The sequence below is a fragment of the Pinus tabuliformis genome, chromosome J, assembly GCF_031772625.1.
Source record: "Pinus tabuliformis cultivar Carrire ecotype Pingquan chromosome J, CPIR1, whole genome shotgun sequence".
Taxonomy (NCBI): domain Eukaryota; kingdom Viridiplantae; phylum Streptophyta; class Pinopsida; order Pinales; family Pinaceae; genus Pinus; species Pinus tabuliformis.
The window spans coordinates 1486642139-1486658751 of NC_142295.1; positions in this window are offsets into that span (position 1 = coordinate 1486642139).

The window sequence follows — 16613 nt, forward strand, 5'->3', positions numbered from 1 at the left end:
CACAACACCCATCTAAACATAACAATGTCATTCTACACAATAATTTCTTCATCAAAAACAATGCATGTGCATGCCTAACTACCGCCACCAAGATCATCCTCATGATCATCTTGACCATCCTCATTAGTCTGATCCACATCATCACCAACACCGCAACTATCATCATCATCTCCTCCTTCACCACCATCATCCTCATCCTCATCCTCATCATCTCCTGATATATGTTGAACATAATTTGGATCATCATCGTAATCATCGTCTTGGCAATCATTACCTATAACATTCTGACAAAAAAAATCAATATTACATGTTAGTATTAATTACATAACACAACACATGTTTTTGTTATACAATGTTAACCATAAAATGAGGTAAGATTTAATATCTAATAGTACTAAAAAATAAAATGAAAATACGGTTCAAAATTATATTGGAAATCCAACTAAGAGTACATACCATAGAGTCCATCCAAATAACAAATTCAACCCATCTCTTTTGCTGCAGCACCTCCTTTTCCAAATGATTTGGAGGTCTTCCATATTTTAGTTCCTATCAATCAGTAAATAGGGAGAAATTAGATAACAATGACTTTCTTCTAGTACAAACTTTATTAAAAAAATATCACATGTTTAATATACTTACAAAGGTTGTTATCAGTGCTTTTAAACCTTTCTGGCCACTACGATGAGTGACTTTTGTCTTGGTTAACCTCGCCTTAGATGCCTTGTCCTTAAACATAAACCAATTCAATTTATTTTCACACAAATACACGTCTAAGATACTTATAAGTATTAATACATTCTAAATAATGTTTAATGAAAAATTCAATACCTGAATGCTCTCATTGCCGGCCTTTCTTTGTGCATCCAACTTCTCATATGATTTTACAAGTTCTTTCCATACTTTAAAAGGTATGTCAAATGGTCTTTGTTTCAGTCTTTGATCTTGAGGCATTTTTTTAATTTTTCTTGTTTGGTTGCAACAAAACCTCTTACAGTTGAGCGACATTTGCAATTTTATCTTCTTAACCGACCAACCTATACCAAATTCATTCTCTATGTCCTGTACCACCATATTTTTTAGGTGAAGTGGAATCTTGGAGAATGTGAGGTGAAGATGATCTCTAAATCGTTGAAGGCAGGAGTCCTTTAGCCTATTTAAGAATTGTTTTCCTGCATCTGTCCTTCTTATCTCCCCTGAGACAGGGTCATACTCTATCTTGGTACCTAAACTACCAATAGATGATGCATAAGCTGAGGATGAACAAGAATTTGCGGTCCCGGGAGTTGCCATCACACAAGATGTTTCAACACAATGTTCTTCATTATTGGTGTTTGATGTTAATGACACTTTTTTCGATTTTTTTCTTGATCCAAGAGAGGATGGGGAATTTATGGATTCTCGTAAAGCTTGTTGATTACCTGGACCTAGTTGATTAGCTTCAGGGGATTTTGTCTTAAGAAAATGGATTAGGGATTCAACATCCAAAGCATGAAGTTTTTTAAGTCCTTCTGTCCCAAAAACATCTTCAAGCAAGGACTCTGTTATCAGATTCTTTCCCTGTCCAAGTTTCAATGATTTACCACAAAGTATAATTATAAAATTATAATTCTAACTTCAAACCTAAAACAAAAAATAAAACATATTATATTATGTAATTATTCTATAAAAACAAAGTAAGCTTACCTTTTCCGATCCACTTGCACCTCCTTCTCCACTTGCCATATCCCCAAAGTAGAAGAGATCGATAGGAAAGGATGTTCTCCCTAAAAAAACAAAGGATTGAAGGTGAATAATCTCAGAATGGCTCTCTAGGGCGGAATTTGCAGACAACTTAGTTAAAAATCCAAGTGACAATTTCTGTTTTGACAATTTCTTCCTTTCTTGGAATCAGATTCTCCAGTCCTAGATGATAGAATGGTTTAGCTCTTATGCTGTCATGTATATAAAAGACCTCATGCCATTGTTCCCCCCTTCATGTTTTTTCCTAAAAAAACATTACCCTTTTTACATAATTACAAAATATAAACAGCAGCGGATTTTTACATACTTACATAATACAAACAACAAATTTTTACCAATTAGAAATTAGATTTACCAAATTTCCAAATGTTTTTTATCTAATTACAAAACATAAATAGCAGCAGATTTTTACATAATTACATAATACAAACAACAACAGATTTTTACCAATTAGAAATTTGATAAAAATCAAATTTCTAATTGGTAAAAATCTGTTGTTGTTTGTATTATGTAATTATGTAAAAATCTGCTGTTGTTTATCTTTTGTAATTATATAAAAAACATTTAGAAATTTGTTACAAATCCAATTTCTAATTGGTAAAAATATGTTGTTGTTTATAAAGGACCTCACTAAAAAATAGTTATAAAAGACTTCATGCCATTGTTTTTCCCACTTCATGTTTTTTTCTAAAAAAAAACATTTCTCTTTTTACATAATTACAAAATGTAAACATCAACATATTTTTATATAATTACATAATACAAACAGCAGCATACTTTTACCAATTAAAAATTAGATAAAATCTAATTTTTAATTAGAAATTTGATACAAATCTAATTTTTAATTAGAAATTTGATAAAAATCTAATTTCTAATTTGATAACAATCTAATTAGAAATTAGATAAAAATGATGTCGTGGCATCACCCATCCTAGTTAACAAAAAAGCAGTAGATATTTACCAATTAGAAGTTAGATAGAAATCTAATCTATAATTTGATAAAAATATCATTTCTAATTTAATAAAAATCTAATTTCTAATAATGCCCTAGCATCACCCATCCTAGTTAAAAGAAAAAGCCTGGTAAAAGGCAAACCCTAAAAGCAGCTGCTAGGAAAAATCTACTAGTAAAAATTTATAAAATATTACTAAGGGAATAAGAAGGTGTTATTCCTAGAAGGAAGAAGTCTATGCTCGAGAGGAGTTGGTGATGCCTGCATGTTGGTTGGGAGGAACAAGCACTCTCCCATAGATTTCCCAAAGGAATTTGTAAGTTTTTATTTGTGCTTAATAACAGACTTAAGCTTATTTTGAAGTGGTATATTGGTTTGTTTTCACAGCAAGGTTATTTTAGTCAAATCCTTGTTGCGGTATTTAAAATTACATGAAACTTATATGAGTTTATTATCTGCATTAGGATTCCTAGGAAATATACCCATGTGAAAACCTTAATGCTGTAATATCTGCCCATTGTGACTTGAATTAATGTTTGGATATTGATGCTAAAATGACACAGTTGTGTCTTTGCCTATAGTTAAACATATATATTTTGTAATATTTTACAATCGTTTCTAGGGTTACAAAATTTCCTCTCTCCATCCCTACCAATGATGTTGGTATCCGGCTATGCCAATGATGTTGGTATTGGAGTTGCCCAACACAATGCTAGTTGTTATGCATATCTCATCAATATGGATTATTAGGAATTTGTTCCATGGGTTGTGGGTGTCAATAGCCCACTAATGGTGTTATGGGTTGCAATCTAATTCAGTGTTTGCTGCTTCACATGCATGGGGAACTTGAGCCTCTGTAGCTGGTGGGGAGCATGACCTCACTAGGGCAGGCTTTCTTATCTACTCTCCATTGTGTCTTGAGTAGTTTGCACCAAATATTCATGGTCCAATACTGGGTGATCAGGAGTTGTTTTGCTAAACATATTGAAGGCCAACCCTTTGTTCTGCAAAAAGGTGATGCACTGAATGATAGAAAACCAAGCATACTGTAATTCCCGTTTATGTTTGGCTGACAATTTCCATAAATTGCAGGAAGTACTTATTTATTTGCGGTTTGTAAGTCACTTATTGTTTCTTTATCAGATGAAATATAATTGATATCTCGTCCTGCAGAAATAGTACTACATCCATGGTTTGTAAAATGATCAATGATTTATATCAAACCTCAACACTCTTGGAGAGCAATGGAATCTCTCACTTTGACTTTGTTCTTGTAATATTATTACAATAATGTGTGGAGAAACATGGTTTGCTAATGTGTTGAATAAATTGTTAAAAAATAATTATTTAAAATTGATTAATTAATGAAGGATTGCCTTATGGATCCACAACTTTAGGGAAAACTTGCTTGCTTACTAGCGTGCCATGAAATTTGAGCCACCAGTTGAAGGCCAATAGAATCTCCTAGCAAGGGTATGGTGAGATAAGACTAGGGGTAGCTTGTTGCATGTTGTGGGCAAACTATAGCTAGCTGCATTGATTAATTGATGAAGGATTGCCTTATGGATCCACAGCTTTAGGGAAAACTTGCTTGCTTACTAGTGTGCCATGAAAGTTGAGCCACCAATTGAAGGCCAATAGAATCTCTCCTAGCAGAGGTATGGTGAGATAAGACTAGGGGTAGCTTGTTGCATGTTGTGGGAAAACTATAGCTAGCTACATTGAAGTTCCTAATATAGTGCGCTTTAATGCATCACTTTCTTTTGGATTATTTGACTTGCTTAGAAGGTCAAGAACGTTTTGGCTTAACATAAACAATTTATAAGTAGAAATTGAACATCTCAGTACATTATAATATAAAAAACTAATAAAATCTGGTGGACCAACAAATAGATAAATTACTTAATAAAAAAATTTGAACCAAAACCTTACCTTGATAAAAATGTTGGTTTGTTTGAACAAGACACTTAGACATGTTTGTGGCACTGTCAAATACAGATGAGTTTGCAGAAGCATAACCTATAGAAAAGCCTTTAGGATCTCCTCCTCCCAGTTTTTCTCTTAAATTCGTTTGTAAATTTGAATTCAGAACGTCCTGCAAAAGAAACAATTACTTACTACAAAAGGGCTACAAACAAATCAAGCATATGATATCAACAATCTAAGCATGAAGTATTTTCAATTGAGATAAAAGGACGCACAATACTGACAAATTGAACTTCTTACAAGGATCCACAGTTTTCATAGATTAGATATTTCTTTCAAGTCCAAATAGAGTGAATAAATTTAATACCTCTCTCGCATTCATAGTACTGTTTTGTGAGCATGTCCTAACCACCTTTGACTGCACAAAGTTTGCCTGTTCAAGAGCCTTTTTTCCCTTGAGAATCCATGTTCACTATTCCTCTCAGAGATGAGTCTCGTTTAACACTTTCTGCATGCCACTGGTTCATTGAATCCATTCCTACTTCCTGCTGGAGCATGTGCCTAGGGGGCATTCTCAGCATATCATTTCCAGAACTTTCACTTGAACCAGTATTCATTTTACTTACCCGGCTATATCACCATTGATTCAGTCATATTGATCGATTTCAGAGATCTGGGGATGTAACAATTCCCATTGATTGTACTATGTGTCAATCATTACTATAGTGTAGCATTTTATATGCAATGGTAAAAAAATTCAGAGATGCCTTCTGCATTGCTTGCTAAAAAATGATACATATTAGAATTTCAATATTTAATTAAGATAAGATGATGAGAAAAAAATGGGAGTCATACTTAACAAATAAACAAGGAACAATTGCTAAATAATAAGCAATCTCTATGGTCATGTTGTTACCTCATTATTTGTGCTCTGACACTTGCTCTCAACCTTCTGACTGACTGGACATAGTTAAACAATCGACAGTAAGTGAAACAAACCCCCGAGGCCAATGTGTAATACAAATATAATTACAAGCATGCCCTAAGGACACCATGTATAACAAACAGAAACATTATTTGCTAGTGGATCAAGATTTTTTTTGAGCTAGTCAACCACAGGGATTAAACAGAACTCCACACATATTAGCTACCCACATTCTCTCCATGGCTGGAGAGGTCCACACCTGGCTTGCATTTGACCTCCCTCTGTGCCCCATGACTACCATTACGAGAACAAACACATACGAATCTACTATCGATTTATATCAATTCCATTACCTCCAGCAACATAAAGACGTCCATCCATCAACATGTACCAAAAGAAAATTTCAGTCAGAAAAAGAAAGAGAATAGGTGAATTGTGAGGATACACCTTTCATGCTGAACTGTCGGAGTCCCCTCTCACCCTTCTCCCCACCATTGACTCTAGGAACTCTTTTTCTCTTCTTTGTGTTGTTCAAGTGCAAAGGTACAACCGATCAGTAATGCTCTATCTCAAACATGACAAATACACAACCCCAAGAAGCCAGCAACATAGAGTAATGAATGAGACTCACCCTGCAGTATCTGAAGAATCTAAGTCCTGCTGATGAATATCTAAACGTTGTACCCTTGCCATATGATTGTTTCTGGAAGGTGTTGCAATTGCTACATCACTACCTCTTGATACACCACTTCCACTTTCCACAGAAATTGATTGCCCTGGTGCACTTGCAGAAGTTCCTAAACATCTACCAGCAATTGCATTTGAAGGATATTCTCCCTCCCCTTGCTGCAGAGTTGATTTATTTTCGTCAACATTCATTCCTGCATAGAATAAAGTTAAACATTTGCTCAAATTAAGAAAGGAATTAAATATCTAGAACTTTGTTAGGAAAGAAGACTAAAAGACATTTACAATCCAAACTACCATTAACAGTTGATAGTAATTGGCAAGAATGATCCTTCATTAGCAACTTTTCTCTTCTTATTAAATCCAAACATGTTTCTATAAATAGAAGGCTGGCCACTTCAACACCTTCACTGAGCTGGTAATCAGTACTATGATCCGATGTCATTTTTTCCCAGTGCAATATTATAAAATAAGTTTGTATTGTCAAGACCTGACGTCTTCTATAGGGGCAAAGGGGAAGAATTAGGAGGTAGGAGTAAATAACAACCAAGGCTCAAGATACCTTCCATAAACTGTTGAATCAACGAATGTGTTAAATTTGAGCCACCTGCAAAGTGGAAATTTGGAGGATACTCGACTTTACTATGCTCAAAACACTGCTTTATGGATTTCGGATTATTCTTGTCCAGAATATATGGTAAAAGCTAAAGAGTGCTTGCAGAATGAGGAGCACAGAGTTGACAATTATTTGCACTCTCGCAGCAAGCATGGGTTATTAGAGATAGTCCAAAATGAACTCCTTGACCGTTATGAAATTCAACTTTTAGGGAAACATGATTCAGGTTTCGAGGCCTTGCTTGGAGATGATAAGAAAATTGATATTTCTAGAATGTATATGTTATTTTGTAAAATCCCCAAAGGTCTCTAACCAGTGGCAAGTATTTTTCAACAACATATAATTAGTCGAGGAATAGACTTAGTCAAATGGGTAGAAAACACTAGTAGGAACAATAACTCATCAAACAGTACAAGAATACAGGGACTTGAATTCCTAAAGAAGGTCATTGAAATTTATGACCAGTATGTGGATTATTTGGAGCATGAATTTCAAAATGATAATTCCATTTCTAAAGCTTTGCATGAAGCATTGGTGGTAATTTGCAATAAAAGAGTTGCAGGAACCACAAGTGCAGAGTTGTTTGTAGCTTTTTGGGATAATTTATTGAAGAAGGGTGGCAGTCCAAAAAAGTCCAGTGATGATAATATTGAGAGCCTGTTGGAAAAGGTTGTAAAACTTGTTCGCTATGTGAGTGATAACGATTTATTTGTGGAATTTTGCAGGAAATACTTAGCTAAGAGATTGTTGCATGATATAGGTGTAAATATTGATGATTTGCAGAACAAATTGTCGAAGTTGAAGGAGCCCTGTGGTTCTAGTATTATATAAAAAATGGAGGGCATGGTTAAAGATTTCGCAGTTTCAAAAGAAATCCAAACTAAGTTTAACAATTTTGCATATAACAATCTGAAACTAACCTTGGGTGTCACAGTATTGAATGTTACACGTTGGCCAACTTACAAGTCTTCTAATCTTTATATACCTTTTGAGATGGCTGCACGCCTTGTCGAGTTTCAGGTATTTTATTCTCGGAGATATGAACATCGTACACTTACATGGGTATACTCCTTGGGAACCTATGACATCATCTCTAAATTTGACACCATGGTAATAGAATTGGCAGTAACAACATACCAAGCAGCTCTGCTATTGTTGTTCAATGAAGCTACAAAGCTGAGCTATGTAGAAATTAAATCTCAACTAAATTTGGAAGATGAAGATCTTATTCGACTTCTGTATTTAGTTTCATGTGGCAAGTACAAGATTCTTCTAAAGGAACCTAGCACTGCAACAATATCTACAAGTGATAATTTTGAATTCAATCCTCCCTTTTCGCACAAGTTGAAAAAGATTAAGATTCCACTTACAGATATGAATGCAAATGAGAGGAATAGAGTGATCGAAAATGTAAAAGAAGACAAACATTTCTAAATAGATTCAACAATAGTTCTCATCATGAAGGCTAGAAAAATCTTACCTCAACAACAACTATTGAGTGAGTGTGTTGAACAGCTCCAAAGCACATTCAAGCCCGAACTTAAAGCAATAAAATCCAGAATTCAGGACTTGATCTCAAAGGAGTACCTAGAACGTGACAATGAAAACAGTAATTTATTGAGATATATAGCCTAATATCGCTGATTGAGATGCAAGTCGAAAACAAATCTGTAATGCAACTTATGGTTAATTTTGTTTTATTTTAGAGAAATAAAACATATCACAGATTGGATTTTCCATGTGAGTTCGATTGACTAACATAGAAATACTCTATTTTGCGATAGAGGATGAAGAATTTTTCCAGGTCACTTGCAAATCACTCACCCAGTTCTACCTTCAAGAGGAGGGACTTTAGATAATGCATGGTTTTTGTGCCACAACTCATCACAGGGGAGAACACTGCTCGACTCGTGCTACTGTTCCTTAAACTTTTGTTTTATGTTTCAGACAGGGAGTTCCATCCCTTCGCCTACAAGGAAATAACATAAAGTGGTGATGGATCGATATAGAATTTTTTACTATTAGGATCTAAAGGAGTGGTGGTTTTATCCACTACTCTAGCTAGTGCCTAAAAAATATAAAATTTGTATTTGGTGGTTGTGAATTCCATTGTCACCTAATTTTGTGTCCACCAGAAACCTATCAATTATTTTGGCTATACCCTCCTTACCCTTCCTTTCATTACACCAATCTTACAAATAGCATGCACTTTCAGAACCTAACCACATTTTTCCAGTGTAAGTGAACACCTACAATCAATTTCTCAATCTCTTCTTTAGCTTTAATGGGCTTCTTCCCCTTACCTTTGTTGGTAGCAATGTTTTTGATGTCAACCAATCAAACTGTAGTCAAAGAGCCCCCAACTCCAATGGTTTTTCAGATTGGTTGCGCTTGACCTCCACGTCCGAACATTCAATGCGCGAAGAGATAACAACAAATTATTGGAAAGGTGGCCAATTATAGTTTAAAAGGCCATCTTGGGAAACAACTATCTCTATTGGACAGACAGGTTTCTTAGCTGTCAGGATTCAAATGTTTGTACCTCCACCAACCTCCTTCATTACTTGTATGTGATGGACACTGCGAGTGAACCGACTTGAGTTAAAAACTCCAAGTGTCGATCTTTGAGAAAATTGTACATAGCAAGTTTTCTTCCCAAGAACTGGATCCATTAGAAAACACATTGCCTCACAAATAGCGTTGATGTTGTTTATATATTGATCACAATCAAGGTTCAACTGAAAGAGGCCATTTGTGAGGATAGCAGACACTCGGACCTAAGTGGAGCAATGGATAACAATCATCAGCGTCAGCATAATAATTAATGAATTTCATATGAGGAAATCAGCAGAAAAAGAGAGATGTGTACATAGCTAGGAATATACCAATGCATTCATTGCTCTGGATTTCTTGTGGTGTTGGAAACCAGGCCTCTTTTCATGGGATACATAAACTAACCGTGGCAATTCATTGCCAAAATTGTCAACTCCCCCTGATTCAGTCACTAACGGCGGCTGCAGAGCATTTTCAAATGGTGTGCCAGTAACAACCTTATCATTATCTTATGTAAGCTCACGATTTGTCAATGGCATACTACATTTTGGTCCAAATAATGTGTACAAGCAAGGAGATATATCATGGCCCTCAGTATGTCCAAGCGTCTTCAGTGGTGTGTCGAAGGATTCCATCCTCTGTTCCAGTGTAGGTGATGACATATTCTGTGAAACAAATTGTTTACTTATCTCCTAAAAAGAAAAAATGAAAAAATGTCATACATACAGTGCACCAACTGTGTACTATGTTCCTTAAGATGAATCTGATAAAGAAGATGGAAAAATATGAAGTTCATACATAATTTAGCTTACCTTTTCAGAATCCTTTGCTGCTGTTTCATTTTCTTTGTGTAGATTCTATAGCTTCCATAAACTAAGTTGTCCCACCAGCTCAGCACGACTCTCCTTTAATGAACTGTGCATAGCCTCATCACTTCCTATGGATTGCCTTGGCCTGTAAACAGAAATGGTATCTATGGTTTTCTCTGTGCTTCCATTAAGTTTTCAATTCATCGGCCTTCTGGAAGGTGTAGCATAGAATGACTCTGGAAGTTGTCCTTGTAAGTCCAATTGCAAAGTTTGCAATCTATTGCTCAAAGTCAGTATTCTGTCTACAAGTTTGGTGCTTTTTGAATCCCCTTTACTAGGAACATTCATATCAGCCAAAATAGTAGAACCCTCAGCTACTTCTCCAGATTCTATAGGATTTTCTGTAAGGAGAATACTTTCAAAATGCTCTGTCCCTTCCAAAACCATAGCATCCTTCTCCATGATAGACACATGGTCTCCAAGTGGGACATGCAGTGAAAAATATTTAGTCTCTGATGTCACATCATTTTCTATAAGCTCAAGCTTTTTCACTGGGGTATCATATTCTGGTCCCTCAGCATGTTCAAGCCTCTTCAATGGCTTATCCAGGGAAAGTTGTTGATTGCACACATCCTTGTCTTCTAGAAGAGATTCATTCATACTTAAATAAGGGGATATATTATAACTTTTTCTAAGTTCTGAACTTTTGGATGGAATACTGGAGTCTAGGCCAAATAAGGTGCTTAAACAAGTTGATATATTATATCCCGCCGTAACCTCATGGATCCTCAACGGAGTATCCAATTGGGAAGGTTCCTGCTTGCTCACCACAATCTATATATTTTCTCCAACTTTGAAATTTTGGGTCTCTCCAGCTTCCTAGCCATTGTTTCCCTCAATTTTGGTAGGGTCAATGAATCCCTCATGTTTTCTGTTGTTGTCCATATCAAACAATTGTTCTCTAATTGGACTTGCAGCAGTTATGCCATCAACAATAAAAATGATTTCCTGGCATGCTCCATCTTCAACTTCATTCTTTTCCACAGCTATATTATATCCCTCTGTAACCTCAGGGGACTTCAAAGGATTATCCAATCAGTAAAGTTCCTGCTTGCAGGCAGCTTCTGTAACAATCTCTATGACATTTTCTCGAAGATAATCATCAATACCTGAACAAAATAATGCATCATTACTCTCCATAAGATTTGGCTTATCTAATGGATCACTAAAGTCCAGTACCAAAAAAAGAATTCAAGCAAGAAGATATATCAAGGCCTTTTGTAAGCATAGGCATCTTCAATGGAGTATCCATGTTAGAAGATTCTTGGTTGCTGGCCACTGTGTCTACTTTCACAAGTTGTATATTTTCTCCAATTTTGAATTCTTGTGTCTCTTTAGCTCCATTCTGTATAGATTGTTCTTCCTGGTCATCCTTATTACCATACTTGAAACAAGTCATTCATACTACTGAAATGGAGTAGCCCTGCTGCTAGATAAAGCTCAAACTTGATGAAGATCTTCTTACTGTTATTCAAAACTTTTTGCAGGGTTATGATTTGAAACCCTGCTTCGACTAAAAGCCCAAGTGTAGAAGATAGTTTTGATTTTGAAATGCTAATAGTATAGACAGTGGATGTCAACAATATCACTGACTGCCAGAAAAATCTACCCATGCACATGCTCTTCCTTGATTATGATATTAAAGATAGGCAAAGGAAATTATACCAATGAGATAGATCAATGCTTTAGAGAATGAAGATCGGTGGATACTCCTGGACTTATTATGGAGATTGAATACACTGCAAAAGTCTGACATTCCTTAGAAGTGAAGTCAGATGATCTTTGGTATCATAGAGCTTTTCTCCTTTCACTTCTTCATAGGCACCTTACTAGCTAGTGCCAGTGAGAAGTATCAGTGAGTTCTGAGGGAGCAACATATCTTTTCTTACTATGCCAACTATATGCCCTAGACTTGAATCTAAACAACGAATTGTCAACAATGGTGTCTTGTCACTTAAAAAAAAAACTCAACAGTGCCTTGTGGATCTTAAATTCAACAAGTTTATTTATGCTGGTCTCTGTAAGATTATAGTCTTCATTAGGAGTTCTTTCCATGGTCATATAAGATGATGCCATTTGATGCTATTGGTTAGATTACATATAAACAACGAATTCTCAACAATGGTGTCTTGTCACTTAAAAAAAACTCAACAGTGCCTTATGGATCTTAAATTCAACATGCTTATTTATGTTGGTCTCTGTAAGATTACAATCTTCATTAGGAGTTATTTCCATGGTCATATAAGATGATGCCATTTGATGCTATTGGTTAGATTACATATATATGGAGTATCGATTCCATATTAACTATGCATCAGTGCCAAAATATGTCGCAGAGAAGCAATGTAGATTGATGCCATTCATTCAAACTGACTTTGTTGTAGAGGAACGTGTCAGTCGACCTGTGTGTTAATGTTATACATAATGCAGAGGAACAAAGTCTTATACATCATGAGCCATACGAACTGTGTAGAGCCAAAGACACATCTATATATATATAGAGGATAGTGAGACACATATGTGCAGTGAAGCCTACTAGGTTGCAGAGGAACAATGTCTCTACGTGAATGTGATCATTGATGAATGGATGAACAATGTACAATGTAATATACAAGAGATGGGAGACTGTAACTGAGAGCAATAACAAGGTCCCTTGAGAACAATGAAGATTTAGAGCGAGAGACTTCCTGTGGTGAAAACCTACAAACTTTGTAACCAGAGTCATTACATCAGAGGGAACAACACATCAGTACTATCATTACTGAGACAATCCATCTTTTATCTGGAACAAAATCATACATATCTTGATGAGGGAACACATTGTTACAGTCTACAAAATCGATTGAAATGTCTGCTTCTGTTTCAAGAATAGAATCAGTTATACCTGAACAAGGGAACATATCATTATTATCTGGAAGCTTCGCTCGTTTAATTTGTTCTAGAATTATTGCAGCAAATCATTAGTAGCTGGGTTGTGTCTCTTCAGCTCCGTTCTGTATAGATTGTTCTTCCTGGTTATCCTCTTTTCCCTCAATTTTGTCAGGGGCAATGAATCCCTCATGTTTTCCATGGTTGTCCATATCAAACAATTTTTTTTTTTAATTGGACTTGCATCAATTATGCCATCAACAATACTAATGCTTTCTTGATATGCTTCATCTTCAACTGCATTCTTTTCCAGAGCTACATTGTAAGATCCACGTTCTACTTGATCACCATCTGTTAAGGGAATTTGAACATTCTTGGTGATCTACTCAACTACATCCTCCTTTTGAGGAGTTGAACCATACAACTCATTGAGGTTATAAAACTCATTTCCATTGTCTGAAAAGTTTTCTTGATGCACTTCATCCTTCGAAGCTTGAATGTTCTCATATGTTCCTTGAAGTTCGTTGGACATATCTAACTATTCAGGATTTCTCACTTTCATCCAAACTGCATCAGGAGAGCCATCATTTTGCTTGTGAAATATAGTTTCTTCAACATCCTGAGTTTCAGCCATTGAAGCAAGTTCATAATGCTCCTTTCTTTGATATACAGAGTCATGAAATCCTTCGCTAGTTTTGGGATCACTCAATTCATCTTCTTGAGCTTCACCATTAACCAGTGAGATGTGACTTTGCTGAACATCATTTAGAACTAAAAGCTCCTCTTCACTGCATTCCCCAGGTGCTTGAACTTCACTATATGATGCTAGCTGTGACAGATTTTCTAGAGACAAAGCCTTTGGCAGGAGTTCGAATTGATGAGCACCATTCAAATTGTCTGCATCAAATTGAAGCTTATTTTTTAATTCTAGAGTGTTGCCACAATCCATTGATTCACCTTCATAAGCTTCATTCTCGTAAATCTGTTGGCTGTCATATTCCTCCTTTTGAGGACCATTCAACTCATCAAGACCAAAACACACTTTGCTTTTGTCTGAAAAATAAGACTTGATTTCATGAGCTTCATCCTTCATAGCCTCTTGAGCTTCCTCATTGTAGTTCTTAGGAGATATAGTTTCTTGAGCATTATGAGTTTCACTCTTGGAAAACTGTTCAATTTGCTCTTCTTTTTCAACTACAGAGACTTGATACCCTTCAGTGGTTTTTGAATTCATCCTCTAAACCTTCATCATTAACAAGTGATATGGGATTTTCCTGAAGATACTCTTTACTGCATTCTTCATTGGCTTGAGCTTCACTATTTGATGTCTGCTGCACTGGACCTTCTAGAACTTGATCCTCTACTAACAAATTACCTTTTTGCTTACCTCCAACTGAATCTGCAATCTGCTCTTCATCGGCAGTTTCTTCAGCAATGTCCAAATCATGTGATTCATCTTCATTATCTATGTCTCTTAGTAGTGGACTATTTTCCAAATCTACATTTGAAACTGGAATCTTCTCTTCCACGTCATAGTGTCCAAGCTCTAGCTTTTTGGATGCAGTACTATATTCCAGTCTGAACAAAGTGACTAAATAGGGAGATATATTATATCCGTCAGTAACCTCAGGGGTCTTCAACGAAGTATTTAACTGGGGCATTTCCTGCTTACAGGCCTCTTTTGTAAGATTCTCTAGGAGTTTGTCTACTACAAAATCATCCATTCTTGAACAAAGAAACATGTCATTAGTGTCCGTAGGTTTGGGCTTGTTTAAAAGAGTACCAGAGTCATTACATCAGAGGGAACAACACAACAATACTATCATTACTAAGATAGTCCATCTTTTATCTGGAACAAAATCATACATATCTTGATGAGGGAACACATTGTTTTTTTTTTCTATATAATACTACCTAAGAACCCACGGGGGATTTGAACTGGTGACCTATCGCAAGGAGTGCCTTAACAGTACACTCATTCACCATCAATCCAAAGCCCCGTGGGCGAGGGAACACATTGTTACAATCTACAAAATCGATTGAAATGTCTGCTTCTATTTCAAGAATAGAATTAGTTATACCTGGACAAGGGAACATATCATTATTATCTGGAAGCTTGGCTCATTTAATTTGTTCTATAATTATTGCAGCAGATCATTAGTGGCTGGGTTGTGTCTCTTCAGCTCCGTTCTGTATAGATTGTTCTTCCTGGTCATCCTCTTTTCCCTCAATTTTGTCAGGGGCAATGAATCCCTCATGTTTTCCATGGTTGTCCATATCAAACAATTTTTCTTTAATTGGACTTGCATCAGTTATGCCATCAACAATACTAATGCTTTCCTGATATGCTTCATCTTCAACTTCATTCTTTTCGAGAGCTACATTGTAAGATCCATGTTCTACTTCATCACCATTTGTTAAGGGAATTTGAACATTCTTGGTGATTTGATCAACTACATCTTCCTCCTTTTGAGGAGTTGAACCATACAACTCATTGAAGTTATAAAACTCATTTCCATTTTCTGAAAAGTTGTCTTGATGCACTTCATCCTTTGAAGCTTGAATGTTCTCATATGTTCCTTGATTTTCATTGGAAATTTAAGTTATTTGAAGGCTATTTAGTGGCTGACCAAAAGGCCACAAATCAGCCAAGAAGATTTGGTTTAACCCAGCATTTCTTGGCTGCCATAGGGTAGAGTTTTATTCAAGTTTTAGTATAGTTAATTTGTTAATTTTTTCTAATTGAGTTTGATCACTAATCTAGTGGATGCCCAAGTAAGCTTGGCCTCTTTCACATTGGCTTTTGCTAACCTTTTTTTGCAGGTATCGAGTGTCTCCTAAAGCTGATTTGTCTCTCCTCTTTTGTAACTCATTTAGACTTCTCTTCTCATCCATAAAGGGAGTTCTAAGTTTTGTTGGTTTTTGATCTTATCATTGAGTGAAAGATCAAACCAAATTTTGTAACTATTTCCAATTAACATCTAGTTTGATTTTTTAATCACTTCTAACTATTGGAAGGAGGTATCTCTCCCTTTTGAGGGATCATTTGTAAACTTCCTCCAAAAACAACTTCCTTTCCATCCCTCATTTCATAAGAGGGAACCAATATAATACAGAGGCACTTGTTCTTGGGAGCTTGGTGACCTTTTCCCCTTGGCATCCCACTCTTTCTCATTTGCGGAAGGTCTCCATGTGATTGATTGAGTGGTTTGTTTTTGTCACTTAACACTAAGTAGATTAAATGAACACTAATTACTTTCATTTTCATTCTCTTTTTTGCTTTCATTTCATGCATTGTAGTTCATATGCTCTAAACTTCACATGAAAAATACTTAGATGAGTCTTTTGAACTATTTTAATTTATTTTGAGCATTCCATTTTCTTATAGTTTGTATCTTGCTCTATTGCAATTCCAATTCCAAAGCCTGGAAATGGTAAACACTCGACTTGCTAAATTAGTTTGGGCATGCCCA